The sequence below is a fragment of the Elephas maximus genome, chromosome 20, assembly GCF_024166365.1.
Source record: "Elephas maximus indicus isolate mEleMax1 chromosome 20, mEleMax1 primary haplotype, whole genome shotgun sequence".
Taxonomy (NCBI): Eukaryota; Metazoa; Chordata; class Mammalia; order Proboscidea; family Elephantidae; genus Elephas; species Elephas maximus.
Genome location: NC_064838.1, coordinates 59,990,311 through 60,002,760, shown reverse-complemented (window position 1 = coordinate 60,002,760; position 12,450 = coordinate 59,990,311). Strand labels below are relative to the sequence as shown.

The window sequence follows — 12,450 nt, the reverse complement described above, 5'->3', positions numbered from 1 at the left end:
GCTGTTGATTGTGGATCCAAGTAAAATGAAATCCTTAACAACTTCAATCTTTTCTCCATTTATCATGATGTTGCTCATTGGTCCAGTTGTGAAGATTTTTGTTTTCTTTATGTTGACGTGTAATCCATACTGAAGGCTGTGGTCTTTGATCAAGTCCTCTTCACTTTCAGCAAGCAACGTTTTGTCATCTGTATAACGTAGGTTGTTAATGAGTCTTCCTCCAATCCTGATGCCCCGCTCTTCTTCATATAGTCCAGCTTCTCGGATTATTTGCTCAGCATACAGATCGAATAGGTATGGTGAAAGAATACAACCCTGATGCACACCTTTCCTGACTTTAAACCAATCAGTATCCCCTTGTTCCGTCTGAACAACTGCCTCTTGATCTATGTAAAGGTTCCTCATGAGCACAATTAAGTGTTCTGGAATTCCCATTCTTCACAGTGTTATCCATAGTTTGTTATGATCCACACAGTCGAATGCCTTTGCATAGTCAATAAAACACAGATAAGCGTCCTTCTGGTATTCTCTGCTTTCAGCCAGGATCCATCTGACATCAGCAACGATATCCCTGGTTCCACGTCCTCTTCTGAAACTGGCCTGAATTTCTGGCAGTTCCCTGTCGATACACTGCTGCAGCCATTTTTTAATGATCTTCAGCAAAATTTTGCTTGCGTGTGATATTAACGATATTGTTCTGTAACTTCCACATTCGGTTGGATCACCTTTCTTAGGAATAGGCATAAATATGGATCTCTTCCAGTCAGTTGACCAGGAAACTGTCTTCCATATTTCTTGGCATAGACGAGTGAGCACCTCCAGCGCTGCATCTGTTTGTTGAAACGTCTAAATTGATATTCCATCAATTCCTGGAGCCTTGTTTTTTGCCAATGCCTTCAGAGCAGCTTGGACTTCTGCCTTCAGTACCATTGGCTCCTGATCATATGCCACCTCTTCAAATGGTTCAATATCGACTAATTCTTTTTGGTATAATGACTCTGTATATTCCTTCCATCTTCTTTTGATGCTTCCTGCGTCGTTTAATATTTTCCCCGTGGAATCCTTCACTATTGCAACTCGAGGCTTGAATTTTTTCTTCAGTTCTTTCAGCTTGAGAAACGCCGAGCGTGTTCTTCCCTTTTGGTTTTCCGTCTCCAGCTCTTTGCACATGTCATTATAATACTTTGTCTTCTTGAGAGGCCCTTTGAAATTTTCTGTTCAGTTCTTTTACTTCATCAATTCTTCCTTTTGCTTTAGCTGCTCGACGCTCAAGAGCAAGTTTCAAAGTCTCCTTTGACATCCATCTTGGTCTTTTCTTTCTTTCCTGTCTTTTCAGTGACCTCTTGCATTCTTCATGGATGATGTCCTTGATGTCATTCCACAACTCGTCTGGTCTTCGGTCACTAGTGTTCAATGCGTCAAATCTATTCTTGAGATGGTCTCTAAATTCAGGTGGGATATACTCAGGGTCATATTTTGGCTTTCGTGGACTTGCTCTGATTTTCTTCAGTTTCAGCCTGAACTTGCATATGAGCAATTGATGGTCTGTTCCACAGTCAGCCCCTGACCTTGTTCTGGCTGATGATATTGAGTTTTTCCATCGTCTCTTTCCACAGATGTAGTCAATTTGATTTCTGTGTGTTCCATCTGGTGAGGTCCATGTGTATAGTCGCTGTTTATGGTGTTGAAAGCAGGTATTTGCAATGAGGAAGTCGTTGGTCTTACAAAATTCTATCATTCAATCTCCAGCATTGTTTCTATCACCAAGGCCACATTTTCCAACTACTGATCCTTCTTCTTTGTTTCCAACTTTTGCATTCCAATCGCCAGTAATTATCAATGCATCTTGATTGCATGTTCGATCAATTTCAGACTGCAGCAGCTGATAAAAAATCTTCTATTTCTTCATCTTTGGCTCTACTGGTTGGTGCGTAAATTTGAATAATGGTCATATTAACTGGTCTTTCTTGTAAGCGTATGGATATTATCCTATAACTGACAGCGTTGTACTTCAGGATAGATCTTGAAACGTTCTTTTTGACGATGAATGCAACACCATCCCTCTTCAAGCTGTCATTCCCAACACAGTAGACTATATGATTGTCCGATTCAAAATGGCCAATGCCAGTCCATTTCAGCTCACTAATGCCTAGGATATCAATGTTTATGCGTTCCATTTCATTTTTGACGATTTCCGATTTTCCTAGATTCATACTTCGTACATTCCAGGTTCCAATTATTAATGGATGTTTGCAGCTGTTTCTTCTCATTTGGAGTCATGCCACATCAGCAGATGAAGGTTGCAAAAGCTTGACTCCATCCACATCATTAAGGTGGACTCTACTTTGAGGAGGCAGCTCTTCCCCAGTCATCTTTTGAGTGCCTTCCAACCTGGGGGTCTCATCTTCCAGCACTATATCAGACAATGTTCTGCTGCTATTCATAAGGTTTTCACTGGCTAATGCTTTTCAGAAGTAGACTGCTGGGTCCTTCTTCCTAGTCTGTCTTAGTCTGGAAGCTCAGCTGAAACCTGTTCTCCATGGGTGACCCTGTTGGTATCTGAATACTGGCGGCATAGCTCCCAGCATCACAGCAGCACACAAGCCCCCACAGTACGACAAACTGACAGACACGTGGGGGTCTTTTAACTTAGGAAATTAGAATTCTAACAATGCAGAGGTTTGGCTGTGAAGTTTCCTAGCTCAGTGACATGCTACTAACCTGCTACTAACTTCACAAAGCCTGCGTGTCCCCTGGGGCTGTTAGGAGGGTTAAACAAAATTATTAATGTCGGGCGTTTAGCACGATGCTCAGTGCATTTTAATAACTAGCTGTTATCATCGTAAGAAAAATAGGAAAATCTGGAAGTCCCACAATGATAACAACGTGAAATTATTAAGTTACAGAAGCCAAACAAAATGACCCTGAAGCAGAAGAATGATTACAAATTGACCACTCAACAAGAAAAGAATGACTTCAGTTGGTCAGCTTTTAACTCTAGTTCTTAAATCCATTTGGACAATTTAAAAACTAGACTTTGTTTTAAAGGAGGAGGTGATTAGAAAGCGACATAAAGTGAGTCCCTGCATCTTTTCCCTGAAGGAAAGTGCCATCCAGTGTTTGTAAACAAATAGAAATTAGGAGGATGTTGATAGAGAATTATGGGATTTCCCTGCCAGCAAGAGCATGTGCAGGGGTGCCTTGTTTTCCCCCTCTCTCCCTTTTTTTTTTTTCCCACAGTCTCAGGTCAGGTTAGTTACACCAGGCAATTTTCATAGAACAAAGCCATGTAATGAACTTTTTCACATAAAGTGCATTTTTTCCATGATTCATTCACCGTCTTTGTCTATGCAGCTTGTAAATATGGTAGATTAAATGGGTCCCATTCTCTTTTTTATTCTCTGGTGCTTGAGAGTCCAGACTCCTCAAAGTGGGAGGAGAAGGAGGGGGAGGAGGAAGGAGAGGAAGAAGGAGGAGACAGCATAAACAGGAGGGGGAACAGGCAGGCACAACTTGAAAATGAAACTCATGCATGGCCATGGGAAACCCGAGAGTGATTTTCCAGAGAAGGTGCGTGCTGTGATCCCTGTCCCCTTCCCTGCCCCTGGCCAGCATCAGCTGATCTGTAGACTTGTTGGAGCATAAAAGAAACTGCTTATTAAAGCCATCCTCACAATCACACAGACCAGACCTTCCCTCCTTCCTCCAGCCCCTTGGCGCCCCATACCCCAACCCCTGTCCCCCTGCAGTGCAGATTGGGCCCCAGCGCTGAAGCCTCTTCAGTGCACCTGGAGAGGGCAGGTTTCTCTCTTTCTCAGAGTCAGAGACGGGAGCCAGCTCTTGGAGGTGCAGGGCTGTGAGCATGCTTACAGTTGGGCAGGCTTGGGTTCTAAAGTAGATAAGGGTATAACCATATGGGGTTTGGAGTATGGTTCAAAATACTTTAGCAACAGAAAAAAAAAAGGGATGCTAGGAGGCCTGGAGGAGCCCTGTGGTGCACTCCTTAGGAGTTCGGCTGCCAAACAAAATGTTGGCAGTTCAAATCCACCAGCCGCTCCTTGGAAACCCTGTAGGGCACTTACACGCTGTCCTATATGGTCACTATGAGTCGGAATTGACTCAAGGGCAACAGGTTAGGTTAGGTTTTTTTTTTAGGAACCCTGTTGGCGCAGTGGTTAAGAGTTCGGCTGCTGACCAAAAGGTTGGCAGTTCAAATCCACTAGCTGCTCAATGGAAACCCTATGGGGGCGGTCCCACTCTGTCCTATAGGGTCACTATGAGTTGGAATCGACTCAATGGTTATGGATAGCTAAAGCAAGCGTGGCACATTCTTGCTAACTGTTGGATGTGAGTGATGAGTACATGGAGGTTTACCATATTATTTTCTCACAGGGTGTGTATTCGGAAATTTGGAAATCGGGCCAACTGTGGGTGAACCCTACCTCGGTCTGTTACGAGCTGCATGAACTTGGGCAAGTCACTGACTTTCTCAGAATCTCAGCCTTCCCATCTACAACAAGGGACAATTTATAGCAGCTGTCACATGGGGCTTGGGGAGGAGAGAGTGTGTGTAACCTAATTTACAGATTTATTTATGCATCAACTCTACCGATATTGACTACACACCATCCCTGGTGCTGGAGTTACGATGTTGAATATAAAGAGATGAGATGCTCGCACTTGAGCAGCTTAGATTTGAGTGTGTAAGATGGAGCTCAATGAAATGATCACAAACTGGGATAAGGGCTATGGAGGGAAGGACCAGAATTCTATGATGATCATCACAAAGGAATGACCTAGCAGGGGCTTCCTGGAGGGCTTCCTGGAGGCGTTGACCCTCTGACTGAGGGAGAATAGATAGTACAGAGACCCTGAAGAAGGAGAGAAGGAGGTGCGTATTACGGCAAAATGCCCGTGTCAAGAGAGAGGGAGCACAAGGCCAGTGAAGGTTGCCAGGGTGGATGTGTGTGTGTGAGAGAGAGAGAAAGAGAGAATCTGATTTGCCTTTTGAAAAGATGACTCGGATTTTAAGGTTTAGTAGGTTGGTAAAGGAATCCCTCAGTGTTGCAAACGGTTAATGTGCTCAACTGCTAACCAAAAGGCTGGTGGATTGAGTCCATCCAGAGGCACCTTGGAAGAAAGGCCTGGTGATCTACTTCTAGAGTAGCAGCTGTTGAAAAGCCAACGGAGCACAGTTCTACTGTGGCACACATGGGGTCACCGTGCGTCGGAATCAACTCCATGACAGCTGGTTAACTGGTTAGGTTGGTGAAACGGGAAACAGGAGCCCTGTGGGCAGCTGCAGCAGTTCCACAGACAAGAGGGTAGTGCCTTGGGGTAGCTGCTGCTTATACCGTTATCGCTGCTGCTACCAAAAGTAATGTTTACCAAGCAGCTGTGGCTGCCTCAGTGCTCGCTGAGGGCAGGGCCCTTTGTATTAAGCCTGCATTTAGAAAGGAATCCCTTTTGCAAGCCGCCAAACCACCCAGAAAAGATTACCAGTGGGCAGCAGTCTAGGCCGCAGGGACTCTGTCTCGTGCCACTTCCTTTCTCTGGGATTGTAGCCCAGTCACTCTGATCTCCAAGCCTCAGTTTCCCCATCCGGCGTGTAATTATACCTGTTGTATCAGCCTTGCAGGGCAGCTGTGCGTTTAGTGATATCAGAGCTCATGAATGTGGAACAGCTTTGAAAAGTTACAAAAGCACTAGGGGAAAAAAAAGGTAAGGCGGTGTTTGCTCACCATCTGGTTTCCATATTGTCTCCGGCATCTTGGTTTGGGAGAGCAGCCTCGGAGATGGCTGCTTAGTTCCAGGTTTAGGCCCCGGGGTCTCCAGTGTGAAGAGAAGAATTTGTAGATAATGAGAATAACCAGGGCATGGCGCTCTACCCTTCACGAGTGCCTTTGCAGAAGGGAGCCTGATTTAATCCTCACGCCGCACCAGTGGAACAGCCGGACAGGTATCACACCCCTGCTCCGTAGACAAAGAAATCAAGCACTGGAGAGGACCTGTTCTCTGAGCATGTGGTGAATCCAGGGCTCCAGCTCCCATCGTGTGCAGCCAAATTCAACTCTCTGCCTAACACACACCTCTGCTTTTTTCTGGAAGAGAGAAGTGTGGGTCATGGACTTTTAAAACGGGGTACTTTAGAGATCAGCAACTGGATTTTATTTGACCTGCGTGCACAGCGTCTTAAGCATCTGATCCTGTTGCCAAGATTTAAGAATTTGGGAGTTTGCATACAAATTGAGATTTCTAGTTTCTCTTGAGAAATGGAAGATCTAGCCCCTGTGGTCTTCATTTCTCAAAAATGAAAAACGACAGTTGGCTGGAGCAGAGATGGTGGCTGCCCCCTTTCGTTGGTGGACGGTCTCTTCGTCAGTTTGCCAGTTCCCTCCACTCCCATGACGGTTGCCTGCCTAGTGCCCAAGTGAAGACTGTGCATTTGTGACCCCTCATCTAAGGCAAAGGTGACCTGGTGGCACAGTGGTTCAGCACTTGGCTGCTAATTGAAAGGTTGGCAGTTCAATTCCCCCCGAGAAGCTCTGCCAGAGAAGGAGATGGTGGTCTGCTGCTATAAAGAAAAAACCAAACCTGTGCCGTCAAGTCGATTCTGACTCATAGTGATCCTATAAGACAGAGTAGAGCTGCCTCATAGGGTTTCCAAGCCTGTAAATCTTTACCGAAGCAGGCTGCTGCATCTTTCTCCCTTGAAGTCACAGGTGGGGTCAAGCTGCTGATTTTTTTGGTCAGCAGTAGAGCCCTTAAGCACTGCACCACCAGGCTCCTTTCCCGTAAAGATTACAGCCTGGAAAACCCTATAGATCAGTCTACTGTCATGTGGGGTTGCTATGAGTCAAAACAACTCCAGGGCACCTAACAACAGCAATCTCAAGCAACCACCTAGGTTACAGATGGGAAAACTGAGTCCTGGAGAAGCTGAGTGACCTATCAAAGGACACAAAGCTTTTTTTTTGTTTTTTTATTGTGGTGAAAATATGCTTAACAAAACATATGCCATCGCAACAAAGACACACAGCTTTTGAGTGCCAGGGCTGGAATGGAGGGAGAATTTTCATGCTTTTACTTCCAGCTCAGCCCTTTTCTCATCTGGGCCCCATATCACCTCCTTGCTGACATTTGTATGTCAGGTCCACATGAAGGCTTCAGCATGGGCAGTTCCTTCCCACTCTTGTCTTCCAACCAGAAGAAAAGAGCTTAAGCGAGAGCAAGCATGGCGGATGGAATGACAGAGAAATTAGAAGCAACTGTATAGACACATTTAAAAGTCCACATTGCTTTTGTACAAAACTTAGATCAATCAACTATAAACCAAAAAACCAAACCTGTTGCTGTTCAGTCAATTCCGACTCACAGCGACCCTATAGGACAGAGTAGAACTGCCCCATAGGGTTTCCAAGGAGCGCCTGGTAGATTCAAACTGCTGACCCCTGGTTAGCAGCTGTAGCTCTTAACCACTACACCACCAGGGTTTCCTAATCAACTATACATAACCCTTTTATCTCCTGCAACAGTGGACAAAACAATCAATTGATAGAGTAGTGATGAAATGACTTATTTACGACGAATATATGCTAACATGTGTATATCCGGGAAGAAGCACAGAGTCCCTTTCTTCCAGCTGTGCTCTGTCATACATTTCCCAAGTCGCATGTTTGCAGGGGCACCGTCTCCCACACAGGCATTCATATCACCTGGTAGGCACCCGGAATGCCAGGGCCGCAGGCGTCTCAGCCCAGCATTCGAGTGCATACATCTAAAATCCTTGGGTTTTTATTCAGAGGCAGTCTCCTCTGTTTGCCAGCTGCTGCTTCCCCAGAGAGGTTGGCCCCTGCTGCAGACCAAGCAGATCTTCTTCAGATTCCCCCGGCCTGGAGGAGGCCTGACAACACGGAGAAGGCCCCCTGATCCTGTCTCCTGAGCTTGAGCAGAAACAGCTCTAGATGGAACCTTAGACAACTGGCTTCTCTTCCCAGCTCTGCCCCAACTAACCCAGCTCTGCTGTGTGGCATTAGCTCTGTTTCTTCACCTCTTTGGGCCCCAAATATTTTTTGAGAGGCAAGAGGCTTATAGAACACCCCCTTCTGCAGCAAATATTCTTTGATTTGACAAGAATTCGCGTGAGAGGAGACAGGGAGCCCAAGCTCTAGTCCCTCCATCTGCAGCATGTAGAATGCCCAGGCCTCATGCTTCCCTTCCTCCCTAGTAGAGACTGTAATTGCCTTTTCCCGTCTCTGAAACATCCTGGGCGCTGAGGCAAGCTCTCCTGCAGCCGGGGGTGTAGTGTGCTACCCCACGGTGGGAGCGTTCATCTTCATTATTTCCAAAGAGGAGCTGCTGGAGCAACAGTGAGACATTTTATGAGAAAGAAGACCTTAAACTGGTTTTCATTAAATGTGGCTTGATGGAGGTGAACCGGAAACATCCACTGGAGCAATGGCAGCCTTTCAAAGCCCCCCTGCAGAAACGATAAGCTATAAAAACAAATGGCCCAGCAACAGAACAAAAAACAAGGCTCCGGGAACATTTGCTGGGCTGCAAACATGGCCTGCTGGGCCCTACCCCGCCTCTCGGAGACTGAACCGTCCTGGACCTGGTGGATCTGGAGCCTAACAGGAGCCAGGGGTGCTTCCCCACCCCAGGACATCCAGTGGTGGAGCTAGACAGACATGAGGAGTGGGGCATGGGGGAAAACTGCCCTGGGTGTCAGTGGCACCTTTGGGAACGACTGCAGTAATGACAGCTAACGTTTACTGGGGAGGCATTGGTGGTTCAGTGGTAGAATTCTTGCCTCTCGTGCAAGAGACCCGGGTTCAGTTCCCAGCCAGTGCACCTCATGCTTCCTCAGCACCCATCTGTCAGCTGAGGCTTGCACGTTGCTGTGATGCTGAGCAGGTTTCAGCACAGCGTTGTGTTCCATCATGCGGGAGGTTGCCATGAGTCAGGGATCACAGCTAACAACGTTTCCTTTGTGCCAGGTGCTGTAATACGCCCCCGGCATGCATCCTGTTGTCTCGCTGACACCCCTATAGATATGCGCTCTCCATTTTGCAGAAGAGGAAAGAGGTTCATAGATGTTGAAAAGTGTCCCCAAGGCTACAGAACTGAGTGGGCAAAACAGGACTCAAACTCTTGTTCCAAAGGGAATGCCCCAAGCCACCTGCAAGCCCACCTGTGAGGAAATGAATATGGTCTTAAACTGGGTTTCAGACTTGAGGAGAGAGACCCTTAGAAACCACCAAGCTGTAGCTCCTCATTTTCTACTTAAGGTGGAAGTGATGGCTGCGGGGGTGGGGGGGTGGGCAGTAAGGGTGTTCTCGGGTGTCAGAGACCTGGGCAAGCAGGCATCTTCTAGATGTGCTTAGGCAGTTCCCTTACCCTCCCTGAGCCTCAGTTTCCTCATCTGTGAAACGGGAAAAGCCACAGCCCTAGTTTTCATTAGTGTCATTGTGATGGTTAAGTAAGATGCATTCAGCAAATGTTTATCGAGCAACTTCTGTGTGCCCGGCACTGTGCTTGGCCCTGTGGATGTAACAGTGGGCTGAACTGGCTAAAATCCCTGCCCTCATGGGGCCTCCATTCTGGTGGAGGAAACAGGCCATAAATAAATAAGGAAATGATGCTGTGGGTCAGAGACGATGTAAGCACCTTGGAGGAAATGAAGCAGGGAAGAAAGGCAGGGAGTGTGGCGGGGTCAGGGTAGGGTTAACAGGGTGATCAAAAAGGGCCTCAGTGGGAAGTGCTTTAGAACTAAGCCTTGATAGGATCCTGTGGGGGAAGAGTCCTCCTGGCAGAGGGTACAGGGAGGACAACGGCCCTGAGGTGGGCGCAGGCCCGGCCTGTGAAGGAGCAGCAGGCCGGGGCGGCTGGAATGCTAGTTATCAGGTGTGGTCTGGTTGAATTGACTCATAGCAACCCCCTGTGACAGAGCAAAACCGCCCCGTAGGGTTTCCTAAGCTGTAGTCTTTATGGGAGCAGAATGCCAGGTCTTTCTCCATCGGAGCCACTGAGTGAGTTTGAACTGCCATCCATCATTTCAGTTCGCAGTCAAGGGCTTAACTATTGTGCCACCAGGGCTCCTTCTGGCTAGAATGGACATTGATGTAAAAAGCTTTGCACAATACCTGTGTCCTGGCTACTGGGTCCTCACTTCCTTCTCTACCTTCTATCCACCATTCATTCCTTAAAAGTATTGAGTATCTCCGTGTGTGCCAGAAGCCAGCAAATGCTAAGAAGACTCTAAGGAAGGCATGCAAATCAGGGTGAGAGAATTCAAGGCCCCTCAGTGGGGTTCTCTAATGCCTCTTGGATTCCTCTAGGAACAGTGGGGGCACCCAGCTGTCCAGCCCAGCCATACCTCTGAACCACACCCCAGAACTCTGGGCTTTCTTCTTACAATCCAGGCAGGAGGACCCCAGCCCAGTGGGTCTTACCATCCTCTGCTTGGCTGTGCTTCTTTTGGTTCCTTCGCCCTATGCCACTCTTCGCAGTGTTTCTGCTCGCTGTGACACACGCAGAAACTCTTTCCCGGAGTGTAGAGATTTGTGGGTACTGAGCACCCCTTGGGGCCAGCAGTTGCCAACAGGAGCAGATTAGCCCTGGGAGCCAGAGGCGGGAGGGGAATGAACTGCTCCTCGGAAGCTCAATTCTTCCAGAGTCCTGAGGCCTCACCCATTTCTGTGATGAAGCTTTTGACCTGGTCCTGTGCACAGCAGGCCGGTGCTATCTGCAGCTCTGCAGAAATGTAGTAGAATATCAGTGTTTGCTGTTTGTCCTGGGGGCTCTGCTGCTTCTCACCACTCCATCCTTCTAGAGGCCTTCCCCAAGGGGACACATAATTGGATCTACCTCTTGGAATAGGCCCTCTGCTTGCTCTTTGGAGACTGGATGTGGAGGCTGGGGAGACTGGAGTTAGGGAGTGCCGTTTGGAGGTCATGGCAGGAGTTAGGAGAGAGATGTAGCAATGGCAGTGAGGATGAAGAATGGAGGCCAGCTTCCCGAAATATTATGTAGATAAAAGCAGAAGGACGTGGTGATTACTTAGATGGGAGAGAAGTCTTTTGGAGAAAGCACTCATATAGCCAGAAAATGATAACCGATAGTACAAATGAATACGCAATACAATAGGTGAGAAAAGCGGGAGCTATATGACAATCATGTAAGAATGATAGCCTAGCACTAGCTGTAAGGTCTTGATCAAGTTAAACTGAGGCATCTTTCTTCATCTGTTCAATGGAGATAGTAATGGGCCCTGTGTCCTAGAGTTGTTTGAGGATTTGATGAGGTAATACTGTTAGCACAGTGCCTGGCGCTTAATAGGCACACAATTCCCAGGGGCCATTATTATGATGGTTCATGTATTGTTGGGCTGATTGATGGTGACTGTTGTGTTGTCTCGTTCCCACCTCCTCCCAGTGAAGATCTCAGAAGTGCCTCGACTTGACTTTAAGCTATTCCATATTATCCTCAATTCTTAGGGAGCTGAGTATCAAACAAGAAGCCAGCATTTGGCAAACAAGTTGGAATTCAGATTTATCCTAAATGATTCTGATAACTAGCTGCTGTCCAGTAGATGCCGACTCATGATGACCCCATGTATTGCAAAGTAGAACTGTTCCATAGGGTTTTCTTGGCTGTGACCTTTTGAAAGTAGATGCCAGGCTTTTTTTCCATGGTGCCTCTGGGTGAGTTTGAACTATCAACCTTCAGTGGGAGGAAAACAGCCTCCCAGGAGGCAATTGATAAAAGGCCTACCCAGGTGATTGCTGTGGGATGGGGGTTGTGGCAGGAATCCTAGGTGGTGAAGGATGAGTCTGTAAAGGATGGATATGGCAAAAGGGCAGAAGGGGGTGGCAGGGACAAATGGCACATAAGTCACAAATACAAGGCGATTGTTGAGGCCCCATAAAGCCAGAAGGCAAATGTGTGAGTCTGGTGGTACCTAAGGGCTCACATTACTTTCCAAAGAAGCCTTCCGCATCCATAGCATCCGCTGTCTAGGTAGCCATGTTTAGTCCCATGCTGCTCTGCCTCGCCCTCCCTCCCCCCAGACAGCACTGATTGGATAAGGGTTGCACACCCGGAGCAATAGCAGCCAGTCTTATCACCTGGCTGATAACCTGAGAATTGGCTTCCAAGAATGGATGAAATGGGCCAGTCAGGTTCTTATTTTGGAGAATTTGAACTCGGTGAGGTAGAGTTGTTTGGCTCTGAGAGTTAAGGCTGCAAGGTTGTCATGGCGACAGGGGTCAGGGAAGCTACAGGGTGAGGTTGTGATGAAACAGAAGACAGTCAGCAGGGGGAAGTGAGTGGCCTGACATGCAAAGCACACAGAGAAAGCACATCAAGAGAGGGATTCCACACTGCCCCAGTTCCTGATGCTTCTCCAGAGCCTACTCGCTGCCTGAATCCTTCCCTAAACTCCTATTT

At 47.3% G+C, this 12,450-nt stretch overlaps 1 protein-coding gene and 1 non-coding gene across 3 annotated transcripts in view; both read left to right on the top strand.

Moving 5' to 3' along the window:
• The window catches only part of ERC2 (ELKS/RAB6-interacting/CAST family member 2), a 1,130,613-nt gene that overhangs the window by 1,076,296 nt on the left and 41,867 nt on the right, over positions 1 to 12,450 (top strand). The window lies entirely within an intron of this gene.
• On the top strand, positions 8,783 to 8,853 carry TRNAE-CUC (transfer RNA glutamic acid (anticodon CUC)). Its single transcript has one exon. It is a non-coding gene; the product is annotated as a tRNA-Glu (tRNA).